Genomic DNA, 15,226 nt, shown 5'->3' with positions numbered 1-15,226 from the left:
GTGCTGAGAACTGCCCCGAGGCTTTATTGGTTCCTGAACTGGGGAGGGGTGAAGAGTTTGATGTAAATGAAGAAACTTCACCTTGACTTTCCTTCACATTTTTGACTTTGATCCTAGCATCCTTAATCTAGCTTTTTACTTGTACTCAGTGCCCCTCTCCACATATATACAGAGTGATTTGCAAACCTTATGGAGCTAAATAAATATTAATCATTATGATTTTTTCACCCTTAATTATCATTTAATAAATTGCTTTATCAGATCTTTCCAACCTTAAGAAAGTTTATTGGTTTATTTGCTTTAATCTCATTTTGGAATCAGGTCGTTTGGTCACAAGTGACACAAAGGGAATTCAAGAGAATGACTTCAGTAGAATCATGAAATTGTTGGTAATGATTTAGAGGCATCCCTAGCATCAGATCAAGTACCAGCTTCCAATCCCAGCTCTTCTTGCTGTAAAGTCTAACCTCTGACACGTGGTAGCTGTCATTTAACCTCTGTCTGCCTCAGTTCCCTTAATAGTAAAATGCGCATAATAATATCAGCTGCTTTCCAGGGTTGTTGTGAAGATTGAGTGCGGTAACACATGAGGTGTTTTGGAAACCCCAAAGCCTTGTGAAATGTCAGTTAGAGAGCACTGGGCAGGCATGGGGGAATTTACAAAGTTTAGATAACAGACTTTCACTCCTAATTGAATTTACAACCTGGACCAGGGCTGCTAACATTTTTGTTGTATCATGAACCCTTTTGGCAAAATGCTGAAGTCTCTGGACATCTCAGAATAATGTGTTTGAATGCACAGTATAAAATAATAAAGACATAAAGGAAAACAATTATATTGAAATACAGTTTTTAATCTACAGAATAATAAGTATCATTTATATGGTGTTTTAAAGTTTGCAAAGTACTTTTACAAATATTATCTCATTTAATCTGAACAAGCCTGGGAGGCAGGTACTATTATAAATTTTGTTTTTTGGAGGGGGCAATTTGGAGTATGGCAATTGGGGTTAAGTGACTTGCCCAAAGTCACATAGCTAGTAAGTGTGTCAAATGTCTGAGTCTGAATTTGAAGTCAGGCCCTCCTGACTCCAGAGCCAGTATTTTCTATTCATGTCACCTAGGTGCCCCAAGGTACTATTATTATTAACCCTGTTTTTAAAGAGCAGAAAGCAGAGGCAGACAGAGATTAAGAAACCTGTGCAGGTTTACACAGCTAGTAAGTAAGGCAGAATTTGAACTCAGGTTTTCCTGATTCCAGAATCAACACTCTATCCACTGAACCGCCCTGAGCTGGAAGAATGAATTTATGTCAAAAATTAGCACCTGAGACCTAGCTATTCAAAAGTATAGTTCTACACCTCAGAAGCCAGAAATAAACATGTGACTCCCAAAACTTTTGCACAGATCAAAAAGTCCCTTAGGATCTCATTTCCAATTTACTCTTCCTTTGCAGATAGTTTCACAGGAAGATGGTGATTTTTATGTCTAAAATTATGGGACTCAAAGAGCTGGAAATTAAAGGGAGAAAAAGCCACTGAAATAGGTCAATACCTCGACAGTAGCTAGATATCAGGGCTGACAGCTTGGCATTAGAACCGACAAAGGTCCAGGGTAGGGAAAGATGCAAAACAGGGAGACTAGTTAAAGTGCACTTGTGCAACATCTGAGGATCCTCACTGGACTCCTCCTGATTACCAGTTAGGTCTTCAGAACTCGGCTACATTTTCCATTTTTGACCCTAGGGCATCCTTTGGGTATCCCTGAGGCCTCAGTGTGTATTTTAAGCTGGATAAATTGATGTGGAAATGATGCCCTTAAAGGTAAGGTGGTAATTTAACCCTCGGAGAAAGTGGAGATCACCTAGTGAAATCAGAAGAGGGGCAGGACAGAGCCCTGGGCCACCTGAATAGTTAAAAAAATATATTTAAAAGCAGCTCTGTGGTGAAATCCATAAAAAGACGGGCTTGGAATTAGGGAGATCTCAGGTCAAATTTCACCTCAGACACTTACTGTGTGACCCTGGATAAGTGATTTAACTTCTCCCAGCCTCAGTTACTTTATCTGCAAAATGCAGATAAAAATGTCATCTACCTACCAGGGTTGTTATGAGGACAAAATGAGTTAAAACTCACTGGAAAACTCTTTGCAAAATTCAGAGTACTATATAAATTTTATATATAAATATAAATTTATATTTATAAATATAAATCTATGGATGAATTTATAGAAATATTTATTATTATTAGTGAACTGGAAGAAAATGTGATAGAGACAATGAGATATTTGTTTTCAAATATCCCAGGCTTATCATAAAGATGAGAGATGAGAATGGTTTTGTTTAACCTTGGTGAAACTGGCAGAGGATCAGATTTTTAGCTAAGCAGGAGGTTTTGATTATTACAACTCTCCCCCAAACAGGATGGACTGCTGGGCAGAACCAGCATGGTTGTGTTATCTTTCTGAGAAGAAGTGGGGTCATGGGATCCCTGGTCAAATGGTGAAGCATGGGTAGGAATGAACAAAGGGCCTAAGACTTCAGTGGCCCTGATTATTCTGCCATGCCTGAACACAAGCTATTGAGGATTTTGTAGAGAAAGCACTTCTTTGGGCTCAGATGGGGCTGGGTGATTTCTGGGGTCCCTTCAAGCTCTGAGAGTCTCCCTGCTGTGATTCTGATGTTCTCTTCACCTGTGAAATTCCAATTTCTAGATTACATTTTGGGTCATCTTCTCTTTACATCAACCCCCTAAAGTTTAAACATTATACCAAAATGTATAAAGTCTTACAAACTTCCCTGGGATGTCTTTTTATGCTCCTTTGTTACTTTGGCTAAAATAAGGTGTTGACTCAATTTTCCACATTACTTTGGTGAGGTTCCATCTCAAACCTATTAAAACTGGCAAAGATTACAGAAGAGGGAAAGGGAATAAACATTTATTAAATGCCTGTAGTGTGCTACCAGTAATGCTGAGAGCTTTACAAATGTTATCTCGTTTGATCTTCATTATAACTTTGTGTGGTAGGTGCTGAAGCGGTACCCACTAAGAGGGTTAGGGTTGCTCTGGAGACCCCAAAATACCAACATGCCTGATCCTGCCAAATGAATTCCATTCGAGTCTTCTCAGTCAAAGAAAAATAAAATTTATTAAAAGTTCGCTTGAGATGGGGTGTTATATACAGAAGATTGTGGGAGGAATCTAGGAGTGGTCTAGAGGAGGAGTTTGGGGAGGGTCTTCAGGAGCAGTTAATGAGGTCAATGAGTGATTAAGGATGGGAAGTCACCTGGAGACCACAAACAGTGGTAGGCTAGGCCATTTCAAGGGTAGGAAGTCAGGTAACATACCTACCTCATCAAGTGGGATGATTCAATCAAGAGTCCAAGGGAGGTTCCCAGAGCCTGTACCTCAAGGACTCAAGGAGAGCTCGAGGGGGCTCCCATAGCCCATACCTCATCAGTGCTGCTAATGAGATGAATGGAAAGACTGAAACAGAGTTTCTGGGTAATTAATGACCAATTTATTAATTAGGCTAGCTGATAATCAATAAACTGATGGTGAGTGGTTTCTCTCCGTGACCATAGAGATCACCCAAATGCTTAAATGCCTTCAAAAAGGGAAGAGCCCTGAGAGGTGAAAACCAGCCCTGACTGGTGAATAGTTGATGAATTGGTGAACTTTCAAATGAGGAGGTGAGCTAAAAGCCTCCTGCTGAGAATTTCAGCTTGATAGGGAGACTCACCCACCTTGGGCAATTTGGACAAAGGAATCCATCCCTACCCAGACCACTCTGGCTGGTTTTCTCTTTCATGATCTGGGTTACCTAAACCACAATGCAGGACGGCAAGGGCACAGACTTAATGCTCCGGGCTGGAATTCACCTGGATCAGAGTCTATTTACACTCTAAACACAAGTAAGATCTTCTGGTAGGGTCAGACACTGCTCAAGGTCAAGAAACTAGTTTGGGGAGGATTTGGGCAATTTCAACCATCAGCCTTGCCCTTCAGAGACTGACAGACTGGCTTAAGGGGTTGGTCCCTGAATGAGGAAATAGAGAGAAAAAGCCTGGATCTTAATTAATAATGGGTAATTAAGATAAGAGAAAATAATAACTTCTCTCATTATGATCCCCATTTTACATTTGAATGAACCTCAGGAAGAGTTTAAATGACTTACTTAGAGATAAACAACTAGTAAGTGTCTGAGGGTCACATTTGAACTCAGCTCTTCCTTTCTCCAGGACCAGCCCTCTGTCCCCTGCACAACTTAACTGCCTTTGCATAGAAGGTGATAACAAACGTTGGAGAATCTGTGAGAAAACAAGTACCCCCAGTGAGATGTTGGTGAAACAGAATTGGAATTGGCCCAGCCATTCTGGAGAACAATTTGAAATCAAGCACAGGAAGTTACCAAACTATTGACTCAGCTATATCATTGCTGGTCTTATATATCCAAAGAAAATAAAGGAGGAAGAAAAGGTTCTAAATGTACAAAAATATTGCTAGTGGCTCTCTTTGTGCTAGACAAGATTGCAAAACTCAAGGGTTATCTTTCTATTGACAAACAGCCAAGCAAACTCAGGTACTTCAATGTGATGCAATATTATTGTGCCATGAGAAATGATGAAATAGACAACTTTGGAGGAAACTGTGGAGACCTTTAAGAAGTGATGGAGATGTAACATCTCATACAATGACAGTCACCTTTAGGGAAAAACAACAGATAGACTTGAGAATTCTGATCAATGGAACAATGAACCATCAATCCAAAGGAATGAAGACAAAATATAACTCTCAGCTTCCAATAGCAAGAAGATGATCTTAGTGCTTAGCATGGTTCCAGCACTTGAGAAATAATGACTGGGGGTGGCTAGGTGGCTCAGTGATTAGAGCACTGGCCCTGGAGTCAGAAGGACCTGAGTTCAAATCCAGCTTCAGACACTTGCCACACTTACTATCTGTGTGACCTTGGGCAAGTCACTTACCCCAATTGCCTTGCCTTCCCTCCTCAAAAAAAGAAAAAAAAGAATGATTGATTGTTTAAAATGCAGAACGAGGCATTTTCAGATATGACTAATATGGGGATTGTTTCTTTTTTTTTTCCAGGCTATGTAAGTCTATATTCTGCAATTTGTTTTTTTTTTTCTTTTCAAAATTTGATTAGTGATGGAGAATAGTGGAGGGGATTTTTAAAAATGCCTCTTTCTTTAAAAGAATTTTTAAAGAGGAAAAAAACATGTGATGTCTCAGCCAGGGGAAAGGGAAATCTGAAAATGTCTGTTTTGATTAGTTATATATGTGGATTCTAAAGCCAGAGGTATGGTGGGAGAGAAAGAAATATTCTTGTACATTTTGGGGGTCAGTAACTTTATTCCCCACTTTTAAACCAAAGTTTTTGCACTTTTGAGAGGAATTATTGTTATACTATTATATTAATAGCCAATTATTCAATTGGGATCCAGGTTTTTCTGGTTAATTTACTCTTTAAGGCCAAACTCTTGTTCAAGTCAGTCTCTGAAGGACGTGACTGATTGATGAGATTACTTTTAGCTCTCATGGAGCAAGCTCTTCAGTCTTGGGCTGGCCCTACCCAACTAGGAGACCTCACTTCTATTTAGAGTGTAAACAACTGGCAGACCTATTTAGGGTATAAACAGATTCTAGTCAGGGTGAGTTCTTACCCTAGGGAAAGGAGTCCCAGTGCTTGTACTCTTTCATTAGAATCTAGGATAAGGCAACTCAAGAAGGAAAAAACCAAGCAGAGTGGTCTGGGGGAAGATGAATTCCCTAGGCCAGAGCTGAGGGCTGTGATCAAGTCCTGTTCTCCAAAGGAGGAGCTGGATACTTTTTAGCACCCTTCCTCATTAAGTGTCCATCAATCAGGATTGATTTTGACTTATCAAAGGAATTCCCTTTCAGAAGGATTATTTAAGGCTTTCAGGGTCTTCCCTGGGGTCCCAAGAAAACATTTTTAGGTAATTCCTAGATGGGTGGGGGAATAGAACTAGTATTAAAAATCTCTAGCATGTGGAACATCAGAGAAATGTTTGGAAAATATTCTTTGGTCAGTATCACTGTCTGAACAAAAATCCACATCCTGGTTATTGTTAGACATCTAGCTTCTAGGACCAAAGATTGAAATTAAAAACAAATTAGAAGAAAAGCCAAAGATGAGAAGATATGCTATGGAAATTACAAAGTTCTATCCCTGCTTTTCTATTTTTTTTTTTGTTATTGACATCGAAGTAGGAAAGTTTACTCATCAAGGAAGAGACATTTTAATGGTCTGTAACCCTTTCTCAAGGAAAGTTATGTGATGCTAAGTAATTGAAAATACAAAGAGGCCCAAGAATCTAGAAAGTGCTTTAGCTAGAAAAAAAACAAACAAAAAACAACTCCATCTATTGCGATGAAAAGAACACTAGATTTAAAGTCAGAGACCTGAGTTTGAATCCTAGGTCAGTTCCTTGCTACCTGTGTGATCCTGAGGCTAGCCCTGCAGTCTCCAGATCTTAGTTTCCTTTATGGAAGGAAGAAAATATTTTGAAAAGATGAGCTCTGAGGTCCCTCTCAGCTCTAAATCCTTTCAAATTCCAATGATTCCCAAGAGGAGTTATAACCTGCAAGGGCAGTAAGAGTTTAATCAATTAATAAACATTTATTAAGCACCTACTATGTGGTCTCAGTCACCTTGCTAAGTGATGAGAACACAAAAAGAGGCAAAAAGCCCTAAGGAAGATTATAATCTAATGAGGAACACAATATGCAAACAGAAACAAACAAAACTAGCTATATACAGGATAAATAGGAAATAATTAACAGAGGAAAGGTGCTGAAAATTGGAGGAGTTAGGGAAGGCTTCTCCCAGCTTAGTTGGGCTCAAAGGATTCCAGGGAAGTCAGTAGATAGAGTAAAGGCAGTAGAATATTCTAGGCATGGGGAAGGTCAGAGGAAATGCCCAGAAAGCAGAGATAGAGCGTGCTGTTTGTAAAGAAAACAACAGTGACAATAACAGCAGCAGCAACAGCAAAGACCCAGGAGACCAGAGTCCCTGGATCAAAGAGTATATGTTGGGCAGTAAAATGTAAAAAGACTAGAAAGATAGGAGAAGGGTTTGAATGCCAAACGGAGGATTCCATATTTGCTCCTGGAGGCAAGAGGGAGGCAGTTCAATTTATTGAGTGGGTGGCAGTGGTGAGAACACAATCAGACTTGTGCTTTAGGAAACCTATTTTAAGAAGATGGTTTGAGGAAGATTACCATTTAAAAGAAGAAGCAATCAAGGAAATGTTGGTTAGTAGAAAGTTTCAAAAGAGACACAGTTGAGTCATATATTCTAAAGAAGACTTAAAGATGGCACCAGGACCAGGAGGAGGAATGGGTGGAAAATGGAAGATATCTGTCAACATTTCTATAACTTATTAACTCATAACAATGGAACCAAAACATGCAGACCCTTAAATTTTAGTCCTCAGTTAACTGCATGAGGAAGTAGAAAGGTCAGGAAGGAACAGAAATATGGGGGAAAAAAAACAGCTGGTACAACCCAACTAGATGGATACCCCAAGTAGATGGGAAATTAGGGCAAGGGCAGTGCTTCAATGGCAGAGTATTCCAAGGCACCTGTGACTTTCAGAAGGAGATCCCAGATTCTTCCAAGTGCGGAAGTAGCTTTTTTTCTCATTGTGTTAAGGAATATGGTGATAAAGACACTGATTGTAAGATAAAAAACAATGCTATTGAAAACTGCCTTCTATCTCATGCTCTACATGGCCATGTACATACTCTGTGCAGAACATGTGATCTTAAATCATACCTGCCTTTTAATCATTTCTTCCCAATACTACCTGGGTAGCTATAGGAAGGTCATTGATCCCTTACTAGATCTATAAAGGTAAGTGACTGAATCAGACAACCTTAAAGGACCTTTTCAGCACAAAAATCTGTGATGCTATGAACTCGCATGGTTTGGCTTGGAGCAGAGATCAGTTTGTGTGCCTTGAAATCCATCTTTAGTTTTTTGAAGAGAAGTCAATTTTGTAATGCTTAGACTTAGAGGTTGTAACTAGAGGCCATGAATGGAACACAGAAACAAGCAGATTTAGCCTTGGTACAAGGGGGAAAGCCAACAAACTTCCTCACAAGTGCCCTATCCCAATGTGAAATAGTCTTGCTCAGAAGGAAGTCAGTGAGGCCTTCAGTCACAAATCAGAGGACTACTTGAGAGAGAGAACAAGCTTTTCCCGAAATTGAACCCATGCATGCCTTGTTAAGGCAGAGAATTTTAAATCGAGAGACCAGGAACACAAAGCAGGTTCTCTGGGCTCAAACACCAATGATTAAAAAGGATAGTTTGCTGTTCAAGGAGAAATTTCTTAAAATGCTCACCATAGACAATGGTTGTGGTCACATGGCATTTCATTCTTTAATATACTTCCTAAAGAGTGTGACTTCTGGATCATGTTTTTTCCCAGATTACAGATTATTACAGTTATTTGTTTTCTGAAAGCAAATATAATATGATCTCAAAGTCAAGATTTTCCTAAGTATGTCTTCAATGATATCTCTCATGAGTCTCTCATGATGAACTTGAAAGTTTGTCCTTCTCTGAAAAGCCTTTGTATTGATAGTAACATGATTCCACCCCTGTGTATTTTCTGGAGTCTGTAAAATAGACGTGAACACATCAGGTTGACTCCACCACACAAATTGTCTTCTCCTGAATGGATTCTTACGTATGTTAAAGGTGATTCTCTGAATGAAGCCTTTTGCAAACAAACAACATCGACAAGGTTCTTCCTCTAAGTGGATCCCCTGGTAACCAGTGAGATGATATTTCAGACACTACTCACATTTCTAGACTTTTCCCACTTGGTGGATTTTATGATGTATCCTAAACCTTTCTTGACATTTAAATTATTTAGCACAATGATCATATTTATAGGGTTTCCTCTACTTTGTGTACTCTCTGATGACTAGACAGACCTGATGGGAATTTGTATTCTTTTCCACAGTGATTGCATTTATAGGGTTTCTCCCCTTTGTGTACCCGCTGATGATGAAGCAAACTTGATTGGTCAATGAATTCTCTTACACACAGATCACATTTGTAGGGTTTTTCCCCTGTATGGATCCTTTGATGTATAATGAGATGATTTTTCTGAGCAAATCCTTTGCCACACTGATCACATTTATAGGGTTTCTCTCCTCTGTGCACTCTTTGATGCCTAGACAAACTTGATGGAAAATTATATTCTCTTCCACACTGATCACATTTATAGGGTTTCACCCCTGTGTGTACCATTTGATGTTGACACAAATCTGATGGATCACTGAATTTTCTTCCACTCTCATCGCATTTTAGGGTTTCTCCCCTTTATGAATCCTCTGGTGTCTAGTGAGCTCGAATCTACATACAAAACCTTTGCCACATGGCTGATGTGTGGATTCTTTGATGAGCACTCACGTTTGATGTTGAAAAGAAGCTTTTGGGCGGCTAGGTGGCACAGTGAGTAAAGCACCAGTCCTGGAGTCGGGAGAACTCGAGTTTGGCTCTGGCCTAAGACACTTAACACCCACACAAAAATACTAGCCGTGTAACCTTGGGCAAGTTACTTAACCCCAATAGCTCTCCAAAAGGCAAAAAAAAAAAAAAAAAAGAAAAGAAGCTTTTGTCACATTGATCACATTTGTAAGTTCCTTTCTGTGTGTGAGTTCTCTGATGGTCAGTGAGGTGATCTTTCTGAATAAACCCTTCATCACACTGATCACATTTATAGAGCTCTTCTACATGGACGATCGCATGACCACTGAGGCCAACTTTTGGAAGGAGCCCTTTGTCACAATGATCCCCTTTCTGGAACTTCTCCTCTCTGTGCATTTGCTGATGAACCACCTTTCTCATTTAGTTTGCAGTTGAAACTAAACTGGTAGCAATAATCACGTCAGAGAGCAATAACTAACTCCCAAGAGATCCAAGAAGATCACATATATTAGGAGAGGTGACTAAGTGGCTCAGTGCATAAAACTGGGTCTGGAGTCCAAAAGAGCCAAGTTCAAATACAGTCTGAGACTCTTACAGACTGTACGACCCTGGACAAGTCACTTAACCCTGTTCATCTCAGTTTTGTCATCTGTAAAATAAGGATAATAGCATCACCTCTCTCCCAGGGTTGTTGTGAGGATCAAATGACATAATAGTTACAAAGTGCTTAGCATAGGACCCAGCACATAGTAGGTACTATGTAAATGGCATCTATTATTTATTGTTATTGGTAGAAAATCCAAACATCTTCTGCAGAAGTAAAGGTGGATGAGTTGTGAATTTACAGCTGTTCCTCTGCAACAAGTTCTGGGGATTTTTGAGTGCTGCAGTCTCAGCCGACCTATTTTGGGGAGAACATTGATAAACTGAAGATCTTCCCAGGGGCAACATCTTCTTAGAGGAATTATAGTAGACAATGCCAAATGGTAATTATTCAAAGGAATTCCAGAAGCTGAGCCTAGGGGAAAAAAGGGCATAGGGAGACATGGTAACTGACCCCAAGCATTATTGATTTCCATCTCTTCAAAACTGGAAGAAACATTACTGGTCACCCCTTCCACCCTCCTTTATTTTATAGTTGAGGGAACTTAGACACAGGCAAGTGATTTGTCCACAGTTAGTCCACAGTTACAGTGGGTTATAGGAAGAGCTAGGATTTGTCTCTTTCAATTGCTTTTCAGTTATGTCCAGTTCTTCGTGACCCCATTTGGGGTTTTCTTGGTAAAGATACTAGAGCAGTTTGCCATTTCCTTATCTAGCTCCTTTTATAGATGAGGAAATTGAGGCACAGTTCAGTGACTTGCCCAGGGTCACACAGCTAGCGTCTGCTAATGTTTTAACTCAAGAAGATGAGTCTTCCTGACTTCAGGCCCCGCACTCTATCCACCGCACCACCTAACTGCACTAAGGATTTGACTAATACCGTCTACATCTTCCAGACCCTCTGCCTTTTCCTCTCTACTATGACACCTCCTTGGAAAAAAAAAATAACATATAAAAGAGGGTTTTTTGCTCAGTCTGTTTTATTCTCTTCTGTTAATCATATTTAAGACTTATTCTCATCCCCCAAAAATTGATGTCCCATGTGATAATATATAGAACAACACCGGATTCTTCTCAAAAGAAAATGTTACATGCTATTATACACCACGGGAATCATTGTTACAAATAACTAATAAGAAAAATGCAAAATTAAAAGAAAAAAATTTGTTAGGTCTCATGGCTTAGGAGACCACTAACTTGCTTGTGAGACATGATTGTGAAATTTGCCATGTAACTATTTACAAGACAGCAATTAGCAAGCCCAGAAATCAGGACTTGGGTTATTGTTTTGATGATTATCTAGACTTAAGAAATATTCATAATACAGATTAAATTTAAAGGTGTTTGCATACCTTTTCTTCCTTAAGAGAGCCTTATTGTTAACCATTTACCAGCACACACCTGTATTGCTTCATAAGTAGTGTCTGCATTCAGCATGTGTGGAGTAGAGGCCTTTAGGAATGAAGTCACCTCAAGACTGGAGTCTGATGATGATGGTGATGGTAATGATAAAATTAATAATAAGAACAATAGGCGTTTGCATAACCCAAAAGACTTTCCATTTACTGTCTCATTGGAGACTCCCAATGCTTCTACCTTATACTCAGCAAAAAGGTGACAATAGATAGAAATAAGGTTAGGGGAGGGGGACTATGGAACTGCAGGAATGAGGGTACACCAATGCATTTGGGGTGGAGCTTTGGTTCATCCAATCATTGTGGGAAATCACTTGGAATTACTCCAAAGTAGTCACTAAAATATCTATACCGTTTCATCTAGATTTCACTTCTTGGTATGCATATGTTTTAAGGGAGTGGACGACTGAACAAAAAGCTTTATATAGTTCAAAATATTGAGGGCAACAGTTTTTTGTGGTAGTAAAAGCTGGGAACCAAGCAGACACCCAGCATTTGGGGAATGGCCAAACAAGTTGTGGTATAGGGATATAATAGGAATATTATTGTTTGGTAAGAAACAATTGAGGCACCAGGAGGTACTATGGTGTATAGGCCTGGAGTCAGGAAAGCTCATCTTCATGAGTTCAAATCCAAACTCTGACACTTACTGGCTGTGTGACTCTGGGCAAGTCACTTAATCCTCAGTTCCTCATCCATAAAAATGGCAAGCTACTCCAGTATCTCTGCCAAGGAAACCCAAATGGGATCACAGAGGGTCGGACATGACTGAAAAAAAAACTCAACAACAGCAACAACAAAGACACAGTGAATGTGTATGTTTCTTAGGGTGTGGAAGGGGAGGTGATGTAGTTAGACCTGATATTAGGATCAACCGGAGGAAGGGTTAAGAGAATGCACCTCTTTCCCCTTCTTTGTAGTTAGGAACTATGGGTGTGGAGTATGGTCTGTACTGTTGGTCTTGGGTGATGGGTTAGTTGGTTTTCCTGAGATACTTTTTTTTTTTTTATCCTTCATTAAAAGAGATGGCAACTGGGTACTAGTCGGTGATATATGGAATTATATGTATATTTGTACACATATTCCTTCTACAGCTTCCTTCTGCAAATACAACTCCCAAATGTGGTCTACCCAGCACAATCTTACTTGCTTCTTGTTTCTGCTTCAGTGCATTTCCTTAGGCCCTTTATGTCTACTCCCAGTTCTTGGCACAAGGTTGGGCCCATAGAAGTACTTAATCAATCCATCTTGACCATCTGGCTGACTGGTCTAGAATGGCTATCCCTATTCTTCTTATCTAAATCTGACCTTCCTTCAAGGCTGAGGTCCAGTGCCACCTTTTCCATGTAATCTTCCTGGATTCCCCCAGCCCTCAGTGGTTCCTTCCTCATAATAGGCTGGTGATTTTATTTATTCACTGGGGCAAGGATAGAAGAATGGTCATTATCGGTCTTCTTGGCCAGATGAAAGACTCTGCTAAGAAAGAGTCCTCTTGACTGATTGATTTGATTTGATTTTCCTGGATGCTGGGGGAGAGCTGCCTTTCCTTGTCAGTCTTCAAGACTACTTGTATACATTGTGATGGGGAATCCTATTGTATGTCAATTGGATAGATAGTCACCCAGATCTCCTTCAACTCTCTACATTTTGGAATACCATAATGTGTACACCCAGAACAGACATGTAAAGAGAAATTATTATTGACTCCTTTTGATCCCTAGAAACTTGCATAATATCCAGCACAGAGTAAATCTCAAATTCTTTTATATTATGGTATTTATTTTTCTATTTTTAAAATGTTGAACCTGAAAAATAAAAAAAAAAATTCGTAAACAAAGCAGAACAGAAAAAAAAGGATTCCATCTGAAATCTTCAATCTCTGTTTCATGTATGACAGCATACTAATCAAAATATCATAGGGATACATTCATAAATACAAAAATAATAAAATTCATTTGGATAAAAAAACAAATCTATAAAATCAAGGAAAATATAAAGAAAAGGTAGAAAGCACTTTCAGACCTGAAATTATATATGATAAAGTACAAATCACCAAAATCCCTGAGCATTGATTTAAAAAAATAGAGAAGCAGATCAATGCAACAGACTAAAGAAAAAAGAATGGGAAATAATGGTACTCAGTAAGCCAATATTTGATAAACTCAAAAGCATGAATTGATCTGAAAGAACCCCCAAATTGATTTTCTAAAAAATCTCCAGGGAAAACTAGAAAGTAGTCTGTCAGAATATCTTACATCTTACACCTATCTTATATTCTTGGCCAAAATTGAGAAAGGCAAGAACAAAACTCAAATAGATCATTTTGATTGCACAAAATTGAAAAAAAAAAACCCTTCTGACAAAATTAATGTATTTAGGATGACTAGAGATGTGCTTAATTGGGGGGAAAAAACTTCTTTATATACAATTTCTCAGAAAAGAGTTTGCTAACCAAGATATATAGACAAGTGACATGCATGCATTTGTCTGTTCATGCATGTCCTGTATACATATTTATATAAATATATTATAATATGTTATATATTATAGATGTATTCATAAATATCCATATTCTTATATATTTATATAGTTGTTTATTTATATGAATCTAAATTTTCAATTTATATGAATCTCTAAAAGCTATTCTGTAATAGAAAAATGATAAACAAAAAGTTTTTTAAAAAAGAATTAAAGATTTTGAATAGAACTTGGGTGAGGTATTGAAAATGAACCCAGATACTCAAAGTTCACAAGTCAGGCAGTTTTATTACTCACAGAGATGTTTCCAAGTCCTTCAGTTCTGTGGGCAAACTAAGGTGGTGGTTCCATATTCCATCCTCTGGTGAATCTCTAATTGAGAGCCCAGAACTCAGGGGTCTCTGCCTATTGTGCTGAACAGATTCCCAGGGGCAAAGTAGATGAGGAAACTGAGCAGCTCAGCTACCAGCTCCCTATCTGACACAAGGGCACTGAGATTGGGAAAGTTTGCTAAACTGAATATGATCAGTAGAACCTTGCAAGCTTTGCATATGTAACTTAGATGAAGCTGGCTAAGCCAGTTATTGGGTACATAGGAACTTCCTTGTACATAGGTGGGTCAATCAGTGAGCAAACATGGAGTTATGTAGGGGCCAGTAATAGGCCACCACTCATAGAAATCAATCACATGTCTTCCATAGTTATGAGGAGATATATAATTCTTAACCAAAAAATGATAAAAGAAAGTATAATAGAATAGATAATTTTGGTTACATGGAATTGAAAAGCTCCCTCCCCACAAGTGATCATATTTAGGATATAAGTAGGGAAGCATTAAAATTGGGAAAAAAAAAATCTTTGTATCTGATTTCTTAGAGAAGAATTTGGTATCCAAGATGTGTAGATAAGAAACACATACATGTGTGTGGGGTGGGATGAGAGTCTGTGGGTCTATGTATATATTTAAATAGCTACATATACACATATATATGTTTATATATACTTACATATCTCTGTGTGTGTATGACTAAAAGCCATTTTCCAATAGACAAATTATTAAAGAATATGAGTGTTTTTTTTTAAAAAGAACTATTAACTATTAATAACCATAAGAAAAAATGCACTAAATCACTAATAATAAGAGAAATATAAATTAAAACAGACACACCAGACACAAAACAGACACGTTATTGATGAAGCTGTTTTTTTTTTTAATAACTAAAGTTTAAACAACTTAGTTTAAACAA

The 15,226-nt window shown here is 38.5% G+C and overlaps 1 protein-coding gene and 1 long non-coding RNA gene across 8 annotated transcripts in view; one reads left to right on the top strand and one right to left on the bottom strand.

Annotated features, from left to right (window-relative positions):
- The window catches only part of LOC138164927 (FGGY carbohydrate kinase domain-containing protein-like), a 544,546-nt gene that overhangs the window by 159,860 nt on the left and 369,460 nt on the right, over positions 1–15,226 (top strand). The window lies entirely within an intron of this gene.
- Positions 10,238–14,528, bottom strand: LOC138164928 (uncharacterized). Its single transcript, XR_011169229.1, has 2 exons — positions 14,277–14,528; positions 10,238–10,501 (listed from the first exon to the last, which is right to left on the bottom strand). It is a non-coding gene; the product is annotated as an uncharacterized lncRNA (long non-coding RNA).

The sequence above is a fragment of the Petaurus breviceps genome, unplaced genomic scaffold (assembly GCF_028583685.1).
Source record: "Petaurus breviceps papuanus isolate PSGF00001 unplaced genomic scaffold, PetGlider_PUasm1.0 207, whole genome shotgun sequence".
NCBI classification, from domain to species: domain Eukaryota; kingdom Metazoa; phylum Chordata; class Mammalia; order Diprotodontia; family Petauridae; genus Petaurus; species Petaurus breviceps.
This window is presented reverse-complemented; position numbering and strand designations above follow the sequence as displayed.